This window comes from Oenanthe melanoleuca, chromosome 18 (assembly GCF_029582105.1).
Source record: "Oenanthe melanoleuca isolate GR-GAL-2019-014 chromosome 18, OMel1.0, whole genome shotgun sequence".
Taxonomy (NCBI): Eukaryota; Metazoa; Chordata; class Aves; order Passeriformes; family Muscicapidae; genus Oenanthe; species Oenanthe melanoleuca.
Genome location: NC_079351.1, coordinates 7,844,731 through 7,859,704, shown reverse-complemented (window position 1 = coordinate 7,859,704; position 14,974 = coordinate 7,844,731).

Below are 14,974 nucleotides of genomic sequence, written 5' to 3'. Positions count from 1 at the left end.
TGGCTTCAGACAAAGTGGAAACCAGAGCAGACCCTGACCTGGTTACATAAGAGAAAATGTAAAAATAGCCCATGAGCGTGAGAAGGGAAAAGGAAGGAGAAGTGAACCTGGGTGACAGTTCCTGGAGCTGTCCTGGCTCCAGCAAAGATTCTCCCTCTTCTCAGCTGGACAGCTCTTGAGGGATGATTATTTCAGCCTACAGAAGCCTGTTGTTGCAATTAAACACTTAGAAAGTGCAGGAAACAGCCAGGAACAGAGGGAATAGAGAGGTGAAACCGCCTTGTCATGCTGAGCATTAAAAATTATCTGCTCTGAGATGGTTTTGGGCCCAGAGAAATGAGATGATGGACCTTGGTGCTGAGTCTTTGGAGGGTAAGAGGGCCAGGGTCCAGATGGGTTTTTGGGTTTCAGGGTTAGGATGAGACTCAAGAAAGCACCAGCTCAGGGTACCTCTGGTTTGTGCCTCACATCTGCTGCTTTTCCCATTCAGAGAGATCACTTAGGGAAAGGGATGAGGAAAACTAAGCAGGGTCTGGTATTTCCTTTCCCCTCAGGGTATTGTAGGGCTTTGCAGAGGTGGGCAAGTGCTATCTGAGATCTCAGAAATGGAGTGGGTTAAGTGACCAGCAAGGTGAGGCATTTGTTTATCAAGGCAAGAGAAAGCATTGCTCCTGAGCCACAGGCTTCCTGACCCATCCGAGTAAACAACAAAAAAAATACAGACTAGAACAGAATAAAACTCATTCTTCCAGCCAGCTGCAGGTGACCACCTTCCCAAGGCAGCTCTCCTCCTTCATTCCACTCACTTTAGCATTCACGGTGCAGGAGCTGCCGGCTGGCTCCCTCCCGGCAGGACATCAGTGTCAGTCAAGACAAGGAAAGTCCGAATCCCCCCGTCACAGCGTGACAAGGAGGCCTGGATGGTGGCGAAGTGAAGAGAGAAAAGGCTGATTTAGCACTCTCCCTGCTCAGAAGGCTTTGAACGGGCAGGGAGGTGTCAGCACAAGGTGACTGAACAGCAACCCCGGTGTCCTTAGGGTGCACTCAGCGCTGCAGCAGGAGCTGCTGGTGTGCGAGGGGCTGGCTGGAAGCGCCAGCATCCCGCAGAGAAGCTGGGGTCGCTGCTGCTTTGGCTTTTTCCCCTTCAGTTTTAAAACCAGGTGCGTTCTGGAGTAGTCGACTGGAAGATGGATAAAAGCAGACGGCGCTGGGAGGTGCCTGAGGAAGGAGGATGTGCAGCGCTCACACTGCCAGCGCTGCTGCTGCTGCAAGGATGGGGCTGGGCTGATTCGGTGCCACCCCAGCCTTCCCTGCAGAGGGGAGCCCGGATTTCAGCCTCAGCCTCCTTGCAGCCTCCTGCCGCCGTCTGGGCTGGCAGCAGAGCGCCGTGCCACGTCCCTGCCTGGTCGGGCTGGGCTGGGCGAACAGCAGCAGGGTGGGTGCGCAGCCCTGGGCACCCTCAGCCTCCTGCAGCCCGTCCCCGGGCCGGGCATCCCCGCCCGGCACCGCCTGCTTTTGTCTCGCTGGCAGCGCAGGGACGGCTCGCTTTGATTAATATGAGCACTGCGTCAGCGCTCCTTCCCCGCCGCTTTAGCAGATGACTTCTTCTGCACGGATCCGCCCCGCAGCCGCCGAGGGCGTGAGGAGCCACGGGCGGGATGCGGGCGTAGCTCGCCCGCGCCTTTATTTATTCCTCACTCTTATTTATTTATTAGCTCATCTGATTTATATCCTTCCTGCTGCTTTCATCTCTACCTCAGGGCATTCTACTTCGGCTTAGGGGGGGTCACTCAGCCACTGGGCCACGGTGATGGGCTGGGTCTGATAAAATTGTTGGGGAAGCAGTGTAGCCCTGCATCCTACAGCCCTGCATCCCACAGCCCTGCATCCCACAGCCCTGCATCCCTGCATCCCACAGCCCTGCATCCCTGCATCCTACAGCCCTGCATCCCTGCATCATACAGCCCTGCATCATACAGCCCTGCATCCATCAGCTCTTCATCTCTCAGCCCTGAATCCCTCAGCCCTGCATCCCTGCATCCCTCAGTCCTGCATCCCGCAGCCCTGCATCCCTGCATCCTACAACCCTGCATCCCACAGACCACAGCCCTGCATTCTACAGCCCTGCATCTCTCAGCCCTGCATTCCTCTGCCCTGCATCTCTCAGCCCTGCATCCCTCAGCCCTGCATCTCTCAGCCATGCATCCCTGCATCCTACAGTCCTGTATCCCACAGACCACAGCCCTGCATCCCTCATCCCTGCATTCCTGCATCACTCATCCCTCATCCCTCATCCCTGCATCCCTGCATCCCTCCATCCCTCATCCCTCATCCCTGCATCCCTGCATCCCTGCATTCCTGGTCCCTGCATCCCTGCATCCCTCATCCCTGCATTCCTGCATCCCTGCATCCCTGCATCCCTGCATCCCTGCATCCCTCATCCCTGCTCCCTCATCCCTGCATCCCTGCATCCCTCATCCCTGCATTCCTGCATTCCTGCATCCCTGCATCCCTGCATCCCTGCATCCCTCATCCCTCATCCCTGCATCCCTGCATCCCTCATCCCTGCTCCCTCATCCCTCATCCCTGCATCCCTGCATCCCTGGTCCCTGCATCCCTCATCCCTCATCCCTGCATCCCTGCATCCCTGCATCCCTGCATCCCTGCATCCCTGCATCCCTGCATCCCTGCATCCCTCATCCCTTCATCCCTCATCCCTCCATCCCTCATCCCCCATCCCTCATCCCTGCATCCCTGCATTCCTGGTCCCTGCATCCCTCATCCCTGCATCCCTGCATCCCTGCATCCCTGCATCCCTGCATCCCTGCATCCCTGCATCCCTCATCCCTGCATCCCCCATCCCTCATCCCTGGTCCCTGCATCCCTCATCCCTGGTCCCCGGCGCTGCCAGCATTGTCGCTGCTGCGGGCCGGGCGCTGCCGGGCTCCCCCTCCCCGGCGCAGCCCCGCTCCCCCCGCCGCCGCACGCCTCCTCTGCTCGCAGCATCTCTCCCCTCCGCATCCGCTATAATTGACATTTTCCATCTGACAGGTTCTGTTTTCCCTTCCCGCAGTTGCTAAGGAAACCGGAGAGAGGGCCCGGGAGCCATTAGCTGCCGTCATCGCCTGCCCGTCCGCAGAAATGTCACTTCTGCTAACGAACACCGGGGGGAAAAAAATAAAAAAGGGAAAAAAATTAAAAAAAAAAAAAAAAGAAGGAAAAAAAAAAAGTTAAACCCCCGAACAAAACGCAGCACGGAGCTGCTAAAGAAAGGGATGGTGGAACGGCCCTGCCTCTCCTCCCCTGTGAGTGGTGTGTCCTCACCCCGGCGGGGATCCTGGCTGGGCTCAGCATCCTCTGCCTGCTCCATGGGGATGAAGGGTCCTCCCGGTGCCCACGGTGTCCCCAGCCACGGGGGAGGGCAGGGAGGGCCCGTGGAGGTTTCTGATCCCCAACTGGAGGCAGCCAGGGCCCAGGTGCCCCCCTGAAGTGTATCCCACCCAGGGCAGGGACCAGGGGGCACCAGCAGCCTCCTCAGCTGCTTGTTCCTCCTTCCCTCCCGCTGCTATTTGTGATTTTAACTTCATTTCAAGAGGTTTTTATTAAAAATCAGACAGTTTTCCTTTGCCCCCTCCCCAGGGATGATGAGGGAGAGGCTGTGGCAGCCCTTACAATTCCCTGTGGAATTGAGTTAATAAAAAGAAAACACTAGTTGACCAAATCACAGTGGTTCTGTATCTCCCCACCCAAGGGCTCCTGAGTCGTGTGGGAGTTGGAGTTTTCTGCTGTTTTCATAAAGTCCTGAGGTGTTCCTTCTTCTTGTGTTTTGAAATTTTTATTCCCCATCCTGTTCTATTCATTCCCTTCCCCTCTAATTCAGAGAAATGCCAGTATTCTAGTAACTGAAAAATCAGACACAGTGTGATCCAGCAGCTTGTTGGAAACCCCACAAGAAATCCCTGGTGGAGGTGGCAAGAAAGCTGAAATTTCCGTTTTGGAACATCTTCTATGTCACTGTAATTCTTTTTTTTTTTTTTTTTTTTTCTCAGATATCAAGATACAAACCAAAGGAGAGCCAGCTCCTTGGAGACACTTCCAGGTTCACACCCCCCTGGACTGTCCTCCACAAGCTGCTCCAAATGAATACAGAAATTCTTCTCCATTCTACCAAGCCTGTGTGACCAATGTGATTACTGCAGATTCCATGAAAATGTGTTTCTTTTGCTGTGGAAGTGCTCACATCCAGCAAAGCCTTCAGGGACTTGATTATATAACATAACTCAGTGCACAATCACTAAATAATGATTTCAAATATTAGTTAAAACAAGGTCTGGTTTGGGTGAGACTGTGCTTTGTCATGATTGGGACCAAGAACTGTATCTTTGCCGAATTTTAAGTTTCAAGAAAAACTTGAATTAATTGGAGGTTTAGATGACTTCTGAAAAGCTTGGATTTCTGATCCAAAAGTTACTCTTTGTCATGTCTAGTTTTGTCCTTATCTGTTCAAGGTACCTTGTGGAGGGCACAGAAATGCAGCGTCATGGACAAGCACCAGACCTGCCCCTCTTTATTTCTGAAAACCTGTCAGAAATGTCAAGTGGAGGGTTCCAGTCCTGAATTCCCTTTTGCAAATGTGCAGCAATAGAAAACTGTGATCCATCGCTTTTTGTAGGTTCTTTGCCCATTCCAGCAGCGAGCTGAGCATTCATTTGGGAGGCTCTGGCTGAAGGCAGCAGCTCAGAGCTGACCCAGGGTTTGTGGTGAGTGCTGAGAAGCAGCCAGGGATGGTGCCACCAGCACCCAATCTGTGTTTCCAGCCTCTCCTGCCTGTCTGGGAGATACCTGTTGCAGGTGCACAAGAAATAAAAGCCTCTTTAAGCTTCTTTAGGATGGGCACAACACCCCAGTGAGGCTCTGTGGCTCTGGAAGGAGCAGGAAGGTTCATTGGGAGGTTTTCTCCATTTTTCACCATTGGACAGCCTCCTTGTAGGATGAACCCTGCACTATGGAGCCATTTGGACATTGTCCATGGTGACCTCTGGGTTGTGTTTCCTTGGCTTTAGAGCAAGAAGTGGCCACACTAAATGGAATCAAACACACCCCTGAGTGAGTTAGGCAGGTCCTGGCAGCTGCAGAGCTGCTGGGGCCATGTGCAGGAGGAAGAGAAGGGATGGTGTCCTGGTTGGAAGGACAGGTGTCTGCCAATAAAGGCAGAAGCTTCTCTTTGAAATGGAGAATGTAAACCCCCTCCCTCCAAATTATTATGATTTTGAAATTAAGGGGGTCTCAGGCAAAGAGATGGGAATTAGGAATAACAGTTCTTTACTAGGAAAATTAAAATAGAAATGCAGTATTACACAGAACAATCCCAGCCCTGCCAGAGTCAGAATCCAAGCTGACACCCGTCAGTCAGGGTGTTGGCACAGTCCCATTCAATGGTGGCTGCATCCTCCTGCAGGGGCAGATGTGGTTCAGCTGGAGCAGTGCTCCTGGAGAAGGTGCAGTTTTCCTCTGAAGGTCCAGGGTTGATGTGGAAAGGTCTGGCTTTCCTCTGGGATCCAGTGGAAAGAAGGTGCCTTGGTGTCCAAAATCTCAGTTTTTATCTGGGTAGGAAAGGCTTGGCTCCTCCCCCTGGCTGGAGCATCTCCCATGGGATGATGGAATTTTATCAGTCATGCCCTGGGACTCACTGGCCATTAACAGGAGATATCTCCTGGAGGGAGGATGGGCTGTGGGAAGATAAAGATGATTGCCCAGCTGGTTTAAAGATGGCCCATGAGCAGATAATGTGTGCCAGGAGATCAGGGGCACTGCCCCAGCTGGTTTTAACAGATGGGGACAGAATTCACATTGCTGGGCACATCACCCAACACAGATGGACATCCTGGAGAAAAGGGACCCCAGACAAGGATTGCTCAGTGTTTTGGTGCTTTGCTTCTGGTTGTATTTATTTTTCCTTTGCAGGGAGCGAGTGAGCCCCGAGGAGAGATCTCTGGTGTGGAGAGCTTTATTTCTGCCCCCTGCCTGCTTTCTGGTCTCCTTCCTCACCTCTGTGGGTAAATGCTGGCTCCTTAGTGGCAATGACTGCATCTATTATGCAAGGCTGAGGAAGTGGTGGAATAACAGCATGAGAAATGTGCTGGAATGAGTATTCAAATGTGAACATAACGAGTGCAGTCAGTGTAGCACCGGGTCCTGAGGGACGTGGGAGCTTTGGTTCGACTTTTATTTCTTTAAAAAGAAAGCCTTAACCCTCCCCACCCCCTGGGTATTATTTTCAAATTAATTACTCTCATTACATTAATTGTGTGAGTGCCTGTTCCATTTTTCCCCCCTTTTCAGTAGGTTAGGCTAGAACAGGGCTGCTAAAAATATAAAACCCAGGAATTACACGGCAACAATTAATCCAGAAAAAGGAATGCTATTGCTGCACACACTGTCCTTGTTTAACAGATAATAAATAACAATTAATAAATGATCCTGTGTTGGAGCACTCCCTCCCCCCAGATGTAATGCTGATAAATTTCTCCCTCGCTTGGGGGTTAGGGAACGCCGGCTGTTTAAAGGCAAACTACAAATCTAAAATGAAAATTGAGTTCTGCCTTGTCATATGGCTGAAATGCCCTCCTGTCTCGGCTGGGCTGGGCATTCATCGCCATCATGATGTATGTTTTAATTTACCTAGTATATGTTATTAGATTATAAGCCCCTCAGGGCAGGGATCTCATGTTTTATACCTCTAAAGCACTGCACACACCTATTGAACTATATAAATACCTTTTACAAAATGAATTTGTCCTCCTGCTGTGAAATCCTGCCATGCCTCCTGGTTTGCATAAATATCCCAGGACACAGCAGTCCTTGGTTGTGACATGGGGGATCTGTGGAAATTCTGCTGGTGCTGATACCCCAAACATGAGAAACCTGCCTGTGCCAGAGAGGGGAGAAAGGTCTGACAGATTTGGAATTGATGTGATAGGATTTTCTAATCTGTTTTAAAGGGGAGATGCTGGAAGGCTGATAAGCTGTGAATTCAGTGAGTGTTTAATGTCCTGGCTCTGTTTCCACTTCAGTGCTGGGTTTTGTGGGGCTTCCCAGGACAGGCTGAGTTCTCCTTCCGTGGGTGCTTTCCCCTGGGTTTACCCTCACTCTGAAATGTCACCAGCAAGACACAAGACACTGGATTTTCACTTCTCCTATATTTTTATTAAAAAAAAAAAAATCTCATTCTTAAATTTGTATTACTGCCAAAACATCCCTCTCCTGCCCTAGAACAGAGCCCTTTCCTGGAGCAGCTTTGTGCCAGAGCTCAGTGGAATGCAGTGAGAGATGAGCTCAGTTATTGCTCATCTTCAGGTACTTCTGCCCAGTTCTGGGTGCAGTAAATGAATGAATAGGTCTATAATCCATAGAGGTTGTTGTGTGGTCTGGACTCACCTACCCTGGCTCAGTCCTTACCCCCTTTATGCCATCCTTTTACTCCTCTGCCAAGCTCACAGCTTCTGCTCCAGCTACAAAATACCTCAGTGGAAAATATCCACGCTGCAAACACTTGGGAATCTACTGTATCTCACAAGTGGATTTTCCTGGAATTGTAGAATATGCTGAGTTGGAAGGGACACACAAGGATCATCAAGTCCAACCCCTGGCCCAGTACATCCTCAAATCTAATGGCACTCTAGGGTTTTTACATTAATATGCATCTCTGTTGTGGTCTAAACTATTGGAGGTTCTTTTTTTCATCCATTTATATTGAATTAATAAGAGGAAGAGGCAGACAGATTCATGTCTCTAAATTTTATACTCTGGACACTTCCAGATGCAGGCATTGTGTCCCTAATATAGAAATGCTAACACAAAAAAAGAGTTTGTTCTCATTAAGTCAAAATATTTGTCATTAAAGCAGAGGAGTCTGGAGTTAATCCCTGACTGGCAAGGAGGTGTTTGCTATTTACATTGGTTTAAATGTCATAAAATTTACCAGGTGCTCATATCTCCCTGCTCCCAGCATCACAAGGAATGTCTGATTGCCCAAACTACTCACAGGATACACAGGATTTCCTACTGTGTGAGAAGGGCAGAACAAAAGGTGAGCCCAGAGCTAGATGGGATTAGGTGGTAAAATATTGCTTTCTGTGTGGCTGTGACTCGTGTGGGTTGATATCCTGGAGGGATGAGCTCAGAACTGGAGCCTGCTTTCCCTGGGTGCATCTCAGAGGAAGGCTGGACCAGGCTGCTCAGGGGTTGGACACAGCCCTGCTCATCCCAGCCCCAGCAGAGCTCCTCCAGTGCACCCTCACACCTTGGGGATGCTCTGTGCTAGAGGGGAGACCCCCAGGCAGCAAGATCCCACAGTGAATCAGGTAATTAAACAATCCTTGGGGGGATTTTCACAGTGGTGTTTCCTCTCTGGACCTCAGCTGCTCTTACCATGCTGGCAGCACTGTGCTCTCTGCCTCAGCCCAGACATGACAGCCCCACAGGAACCCAGCCCAGGGTCTGTTCCCCACTCTCTGACCACTTCTGCACTGGGGGACACGGGCTGGGGTGCCCTGAGACCTGTCTGTGGGGTCAGGAGAGTGAACCAGAGTGTTCTGCTTCCCCCAGGCCTTTGTGAGGTTTATATGGCCAGCCCCTGGTGTCACTGCACTCCCTGCCCAGCTGCAGTGGGATCAGCAGCCCTGCTGGTACTGAAGGAAAAGTGATCCTTTGGTGCAGGTGAAGGGCAGAGCTCTGCAGGACACCCCACAGCTGCTGCTTTTGTTTTGGTCCCTCAAAAATGTCCCTGCTAGAGCTGGACATGTGTCCATGGGATGTCCCTGGACTGCTGGTGGGTGAGGGACAGCAGGCTGGGACAGCAGTCACTGCTCAGCCCATCCAGCCAGAAAACAACTCATTAGCTCTCCCTTGGCTCAAACTCAGCTCCCAGTCTGTGTGTGCCTTGGAGAACTGGACAGACCTGGCCCCAAACCAGGGAGCCTGGAGACAAACTGGGAACAAGGAGAAACCTAAACTAAAATACAACCCAGTAAAACAAAGGGACATTTCCCAACTCCAGATTGTTAGAAAGGTTCACTTGGGGCTCTGTTTGGCTGGGAGTGATGGTGAAGCATTTCCTCTGCAGCTTCAGGCCATGGGCAGATGTCCTCCCCTGGGTGCAGCCATCCCACTGGGGCTGTAGAGCTGCAGCTCTTGGGGGTCCCCATGCATGTGGCTCTGAAAGGTTTTCAGAGGGTGCATTTCTGGCCCCAAAAACCACCCATGGGTGTTCCCATGGTCTCAGGCAGGGCCAACACCACTGACACGTGTGACCATTTCCAAGGGGTTTGCACTCCTGCTGCCTGGAGAGAGATTTTCCTCCTGTCTTCTGTGATTCCATTTGGATTCCTTTACAAGAATCTCTGCTGATTCCCCCAGAGAGGAAACATCAGCTGGGTTTAATGCCTCAAATCAGCTGGGGCAAGAGCCAGGGCAGGGGCAGAGACCCCTTTGGTGGTGGGGTCATGCCCTGAGTCCCTGCTCACCACAGGGCAGAGGCTCTGCACAGCTCCTGGGCAGCTCTGAGGGTCTGCTGAGACCTGCACAGTGCCCAGGGGAGGCAGGTGACACTCCCAGGGTCACTGAGCTGCAGCCAGAGGTGCCTGTGCTTTGTGCTTTGTGCTTTCTGATCTGAAGGAGCAGGCAGCCCCAAGTGCCCAGAGCCACCTTTGCTCTCCATGGACTGCACATGGGGCTGGATTTGCTCTGTCCCCTCAAAGGCCCCTCAGGATGCCTCCCACCTTCTCTGCAGGAGCACTGGAGCTCAGATTTTCAGATTTTATGGAGTAGCAAAGCACTGAAATCCAGTATTTCACAGAGTGAGGAAGGCATGGCAAGGGAAGGTGACATTCCCATCCTCCAAGCACCATCCAGCCCCTCTGGCTCTGAGAAGTGACACATGGCAGAGGGTCCTGCTGCCTGCAGGGCTGGCACATGGGGATGGAGACACCTCAGTCCCCACAGCCAGATTTGGGGCCAGGCTGGCAGCCAGGGTGTGCTGGCAGCTCCAGGGCCAGGTGCTGGATCTCTGCCTGCAGGGACACACAGCAGAGCTGTCCTGGGTCCATCCCTGAGCTGGATCTCTGCCTGCATGGACACACAGCAGAGCTGTCCTGGGTCCATCCCTGAGCTGGATCTCTGCCTGCAGGGACACACAGCAGAGCTGGTCCTGGGTCCATCCCTGAGCTGGATCTCTGCCTGCAGGGACACACAGCAGAGCTGGTCCTGGGTCCATCCCTGAGCTGGATCTCTGCCTGCAGGGACACACAGCAGAGCTGTCCTGGGTCCATCCCTGAGCTGGATCTCTGCCTGCACAGACACACAGCAGAGCTGGTCCTGTGTCCATCCCTGAGCTGGATCTCTGCCTGCAGGGACACACAGCAGAGCTGTCCTGGGTCCATCCCTGAGCTGGATCTCTGCCTGCACAGACACACAGCAGAGCTGGTCCTGGGTCCATCCCTGAGCTGGATCTCTGCCTGCACAGACACACAGCAGAGCTGGTCCTGGGTCCATCCCTGAGCTGGATCTCTGCCTGCACAGACACACAGCAGAGCTGTCCTGGGTCCATCCCTGAGCTGGATCTCTGCCTGCAGGGACACACAGCAGAGCTGGTCCTGGGTCCATCCCTGAGCTGGATCTCTGCCTGCACAGACACACAGCAGAGCTGGTCCTGGGTCCATCCCTGAGCTGGATCTCTGCCTGCACAGACACACAGCAGAGCTGGTCCTGGGTCCATCCCTGAGCTGGATCTCTGCCTGCAGGGACACACAGCAGAGCTGTCCTGGGTCCATCCCTGAGCTGGATCTCTGCCTGCACAGACACACAGCAGAGCTGGTCCTGGGTCCATCCCTGAGCTGGATCTCTGCCTGCAGGGACACACAGCAGAGCTGTCCTGGGTCCATCCCTGAGCTGGATCTCTGCCTGCACAGACACACAGCAGAGCTGGTCCTGGGTCCATCCCTGAGCTGGATCTCTGCCTGCAGGGACACACAGCAGAGCTGGTCCTGGGTCCATCCCTGAGCTGGATCTCTGCCTGCACAGACACACAGCAGAGCTGGTCCTGGGTCCATCCCTGAGCTGGATCTCTGCCTGCACAGACACACAGCAGAGCTGGTCCTGTGTCCATCCCTGAGCTGGATCTCTGCCTGCACAGACACACAGCAGAGCTGGTCCTGGGTCCATCCCTGAGCTGGATCTCTGCCTGCACAGACACACAGCAGAGCTGGTCCTGGGTCCATCCCTGAGCTGGATCTCTGCCTGCAGGGACACACAGCAGAGCTGGTCCTGGGTCCATCCCTGAGCTGGAGCAGCAGGGCAGCAGGGCTGCTGTGTCTGTGCCTGGCTCTCTGCTCCCTGCACTGCTCTGACCCCAGGCTGCTCCTCAGAGCCTCTGTCAGCCCACAGGGCTGGCATGGACAGCAGGGCTTGGGAGCTGCTTTGAGGAGAAGCTGGGGATGTGTGAGCACCCAAACCTCCCTGAGCTCTCACACCCTTTGTGCTTCCCTGCAGAGGTTTGGGGAGGCTTCCCACAGGCAGGAAGGTGGTTTTTTTCCTGTGAGCTGCTGTTTTCCTCGCTGTTGAATGTGGTTTTACTGTCCCCTCCACCGTGGCATTGTTCCCACAGCTGTGCTCAGGAACCTGCTGCAGGCTGTGCTAAAAATAGGATGTGAGTGAGATGTGAGTGAGATGTGAGTGAGCATCATCCCTCCAGCAGCACCACCAGCCAGTGGCACAGCACAGGGGGCACTGCCTCTTCCCTGGGCTCCTGATGGTCCCTCCAGGAGGAAACAGCTTTTCCCAGGAGCCAGGGCAGAGCTGGGCTCTGCCTGGCACCCACTCACACCGAGCCCTTCCCTGCCCCAGAGCTCTGTCCCTGCTGCTTGTGCTGGAAAAGTAACAGGGAAAGGCTCAAGTGAAGGTGAAGAGTGAGATCATTTCCAGGGCTGTAGCCAGAGGTTTTATCTGTGGGGTCAGTGTGCAGATTTGGTTGTGAACTGAGCAAGAAGGGTGAAGGATTTGGTTTGGGTTGTGAACAAGGCTGAGGTTTGCTGCTCTCATCTGCAGGACAGCCATCCTTCCAAAGTGCTGCCACAACCTGGAGCCTCCCAGCCCTTGTTCTCTTTCCCAGGAACATAACTGGGAGGCCAGGTCTTGGAAAAACCAGCCAGGGGGGTTTCAATTTGACAGTACTCTTCTCATATGTGCTGTTAAGCATTACTGAGTTGCAGATCATTTGCAGCAGCAAAGGGCAAAATCCATTTTTTTCTTCCAAGAGGAGTTGATTCAAAACTGTTATTCCTCTCCCATAATTGTTCTGTCGATAGCTCTTTACAGAATATTTACAGGATCCAGTAAATGCCATAAAGCACCTGTAATCTTAGACAAATACAATATACAAGCCATTGCTCCAAATGCAAGAACCTTTGCTAGAAATGTAAATCAAACCTTTGCTGAGCCTCAGAATATGGGAGATAATATTTAGGCTTTGTTAGGTTTCATTTCTATACCTTCTGCTCTTTGCAGGGTTGGGTTAGGAGTGTATGTGCCAAAATCCTAAGGGGGAACCTGTAATTGTGAGACTCACAGCCTGTTTATTCAGGCTGATGGAACCTGACTGGGTCTGACAGCTCCTGCCTTTGCTTCCAAACTTACAACTGTGTCTGCCTTCCTTGGAGAGCAGGGAGCTGGACCAGGCTGTTGCTGCAGTGCTTTACTCTGCAAGATTGTCCCTGTACACATGTTTTCCTGTGAGGGGAGGAAAGGGCCACCTTTCTTTGCTGTCCCAGTAAGGGGGTGCTTCACTTGCTCTTCTTTATTTTTGTTGTCTGGGAAGCTGTTCACTTAATCCATACTCAAAAGTTTAGAAAGGAACTTTATAACCAGGTTTCAAAAGCCAAGGTGAAGCAAGCAGAACAGAGTCAAAACTGTTGATATTAAAATCCTTACTCTCAGAAAAAAAAGTATATTTTTAAGCAAGAGAAAAATGTTGATTTTAAACAGAATTTTGATTTTAAAATCTCAAATTTTTTTTTGTGAGGGTGTCCTGGAAGGCTCAGTGGATGCAGAGCTCTGATCTCTCCCAGATCATGTGTGTCATTCCCATAACCCCCAGTGGAATTTTGGGAATCAGCACCCCAGGAACACTCAGCAAAACCAGCCAGAGACAAGAGAAGTCAAAGGATCCCAGAAGATTTGATGGACATTCCCAGGAAAGCTCTTTCCACGACCCCTGGGGTTTGTTTCAGGTGTTTTAAGCCTTGAATCTGTGCTAAGGTTTTACTGTGCCAGGAGACGAAGTGGGAAGGACAAACCCAAAGGAACTCTCGCTGACCCCTCCCGGCAGGAATTGCACTCCATTACAAAAGGGACTAAAAAAGCTGCTCTCTTCTGTAACCCCATCCTCCATCCACACACCGCAGCTGCCAGGGCTCTCTGCCGAGATTTTGACTGGATTTGGTGTTTGAAGACTTCCAGATGTCAGGACACAGCTGAGAGCTGCAGCTCCATCCCTGCAGCTCCAGCACCAGGACCAGGCTCCTGGCCCAGCTGTGAGGCAGCCACAGGATCCCAGCCCAAACAGATCTCTCTGGGGAGAAAGGGACAGAATCCATCCTGGGCTGATGCTGCCAGATTTGGATATTTTGCAATTCCTTGGGGGCAGAGCAGAAATATTTATGCTCATTGTTAGTGCCTTGAGTGGCGAGGCAGCTCCTCCACCCTTCTTCCCAGGAAATCTGCTCCTGCAAAGCCACATCCACATTCAGCTGAGCTCTGGCCCATCCAGGTACCTCCTCTCTGGCTTTCCCAGCAGTTTTTCCTGGAGCAGGAGGAATCTTGTCCAACTCCATGTTGGGTGCACAACAAAAAAAGAATAATCTGTGCAAGAATCTCAGTCACCCCAACTCCACCCAGTCCTTACTGTTCACCAGGAAATACCTTTCACTAAACCCCTTCCCCCTGGGGAGCCTCTCCTCTCTCTAATATAGGAATTGACTATTTTTTCCCCCATTCCTGGGCCTTTTTCCTGCCATGCTCCAGTCTTGCCCTTCCTGCATTGCCCCCATCAGTGGCAGGCAGCAATCCCAGCTCCATCCTCCGGCCCTGCTGCTGTATCCCCATCCCTGCGAGCAACAGGCTCCATCCACACGCTTTACTTCCCTCCCAGTGATGGCAGAAGTAAAACAACATTATCTCATTGCACTACATCTCCGCGCCAGGGGCTCTGTGGCTTTTCTGCAATATCAGAGCGAGAGCCAGCGACGGGCTCGGTGCTCAGAGGGGAACAATGAGCCTTAAAAAAAACAAAAATCCCCATTTCTTTTGTGTTAGCCGCATACTTGAGCAGGGTCCTTCTCGCCCTTTTAGAACACTTGGCTCCTCGAGGAGCAATTAACATTCCCCAAATGACAGAGGCTGCGAGCTGGATCTGTGGAAAGGGATGCTGGTGGACAGATGTATTATACCGAAAGGCTGGTTTGGTGGCTGTTTTTTAAAGGGAGGATGTTTTCTATTAATTATCTTTTATATACTCAAACACTGTCTGCCATTACTCTTCCAAGTCGGAGACAGTGAGAGATGTGTCAGGGCTGGGGAACAACACACAAGCTGTAAGATTAATTGACACTTAGGAATCAGATTGTGATGAATAGATCTCAGCTTCCCGAGGAGATCCATCTTCTTTAGGGTGCATTTAGGGCTCGGGCTGCCCTTAATATATGCACTGAAGCATCTTTACCTTGCCTATGATACTGCTGCTAACCCCATGGCATGACATCCTCGCTGTGTATGGCTGGCTGGTGATAGGATATTTTACAGTCCACCGGCTAGCAATACCTTGCTTTTTTAGGCACTTTTTAAAGCACTAAAGCACAATGTGCATGAATCCGGTGGCCAACAGCCTAAGGGCTTCTGAACCTCCGCAGGGGCCAAAGTTTTT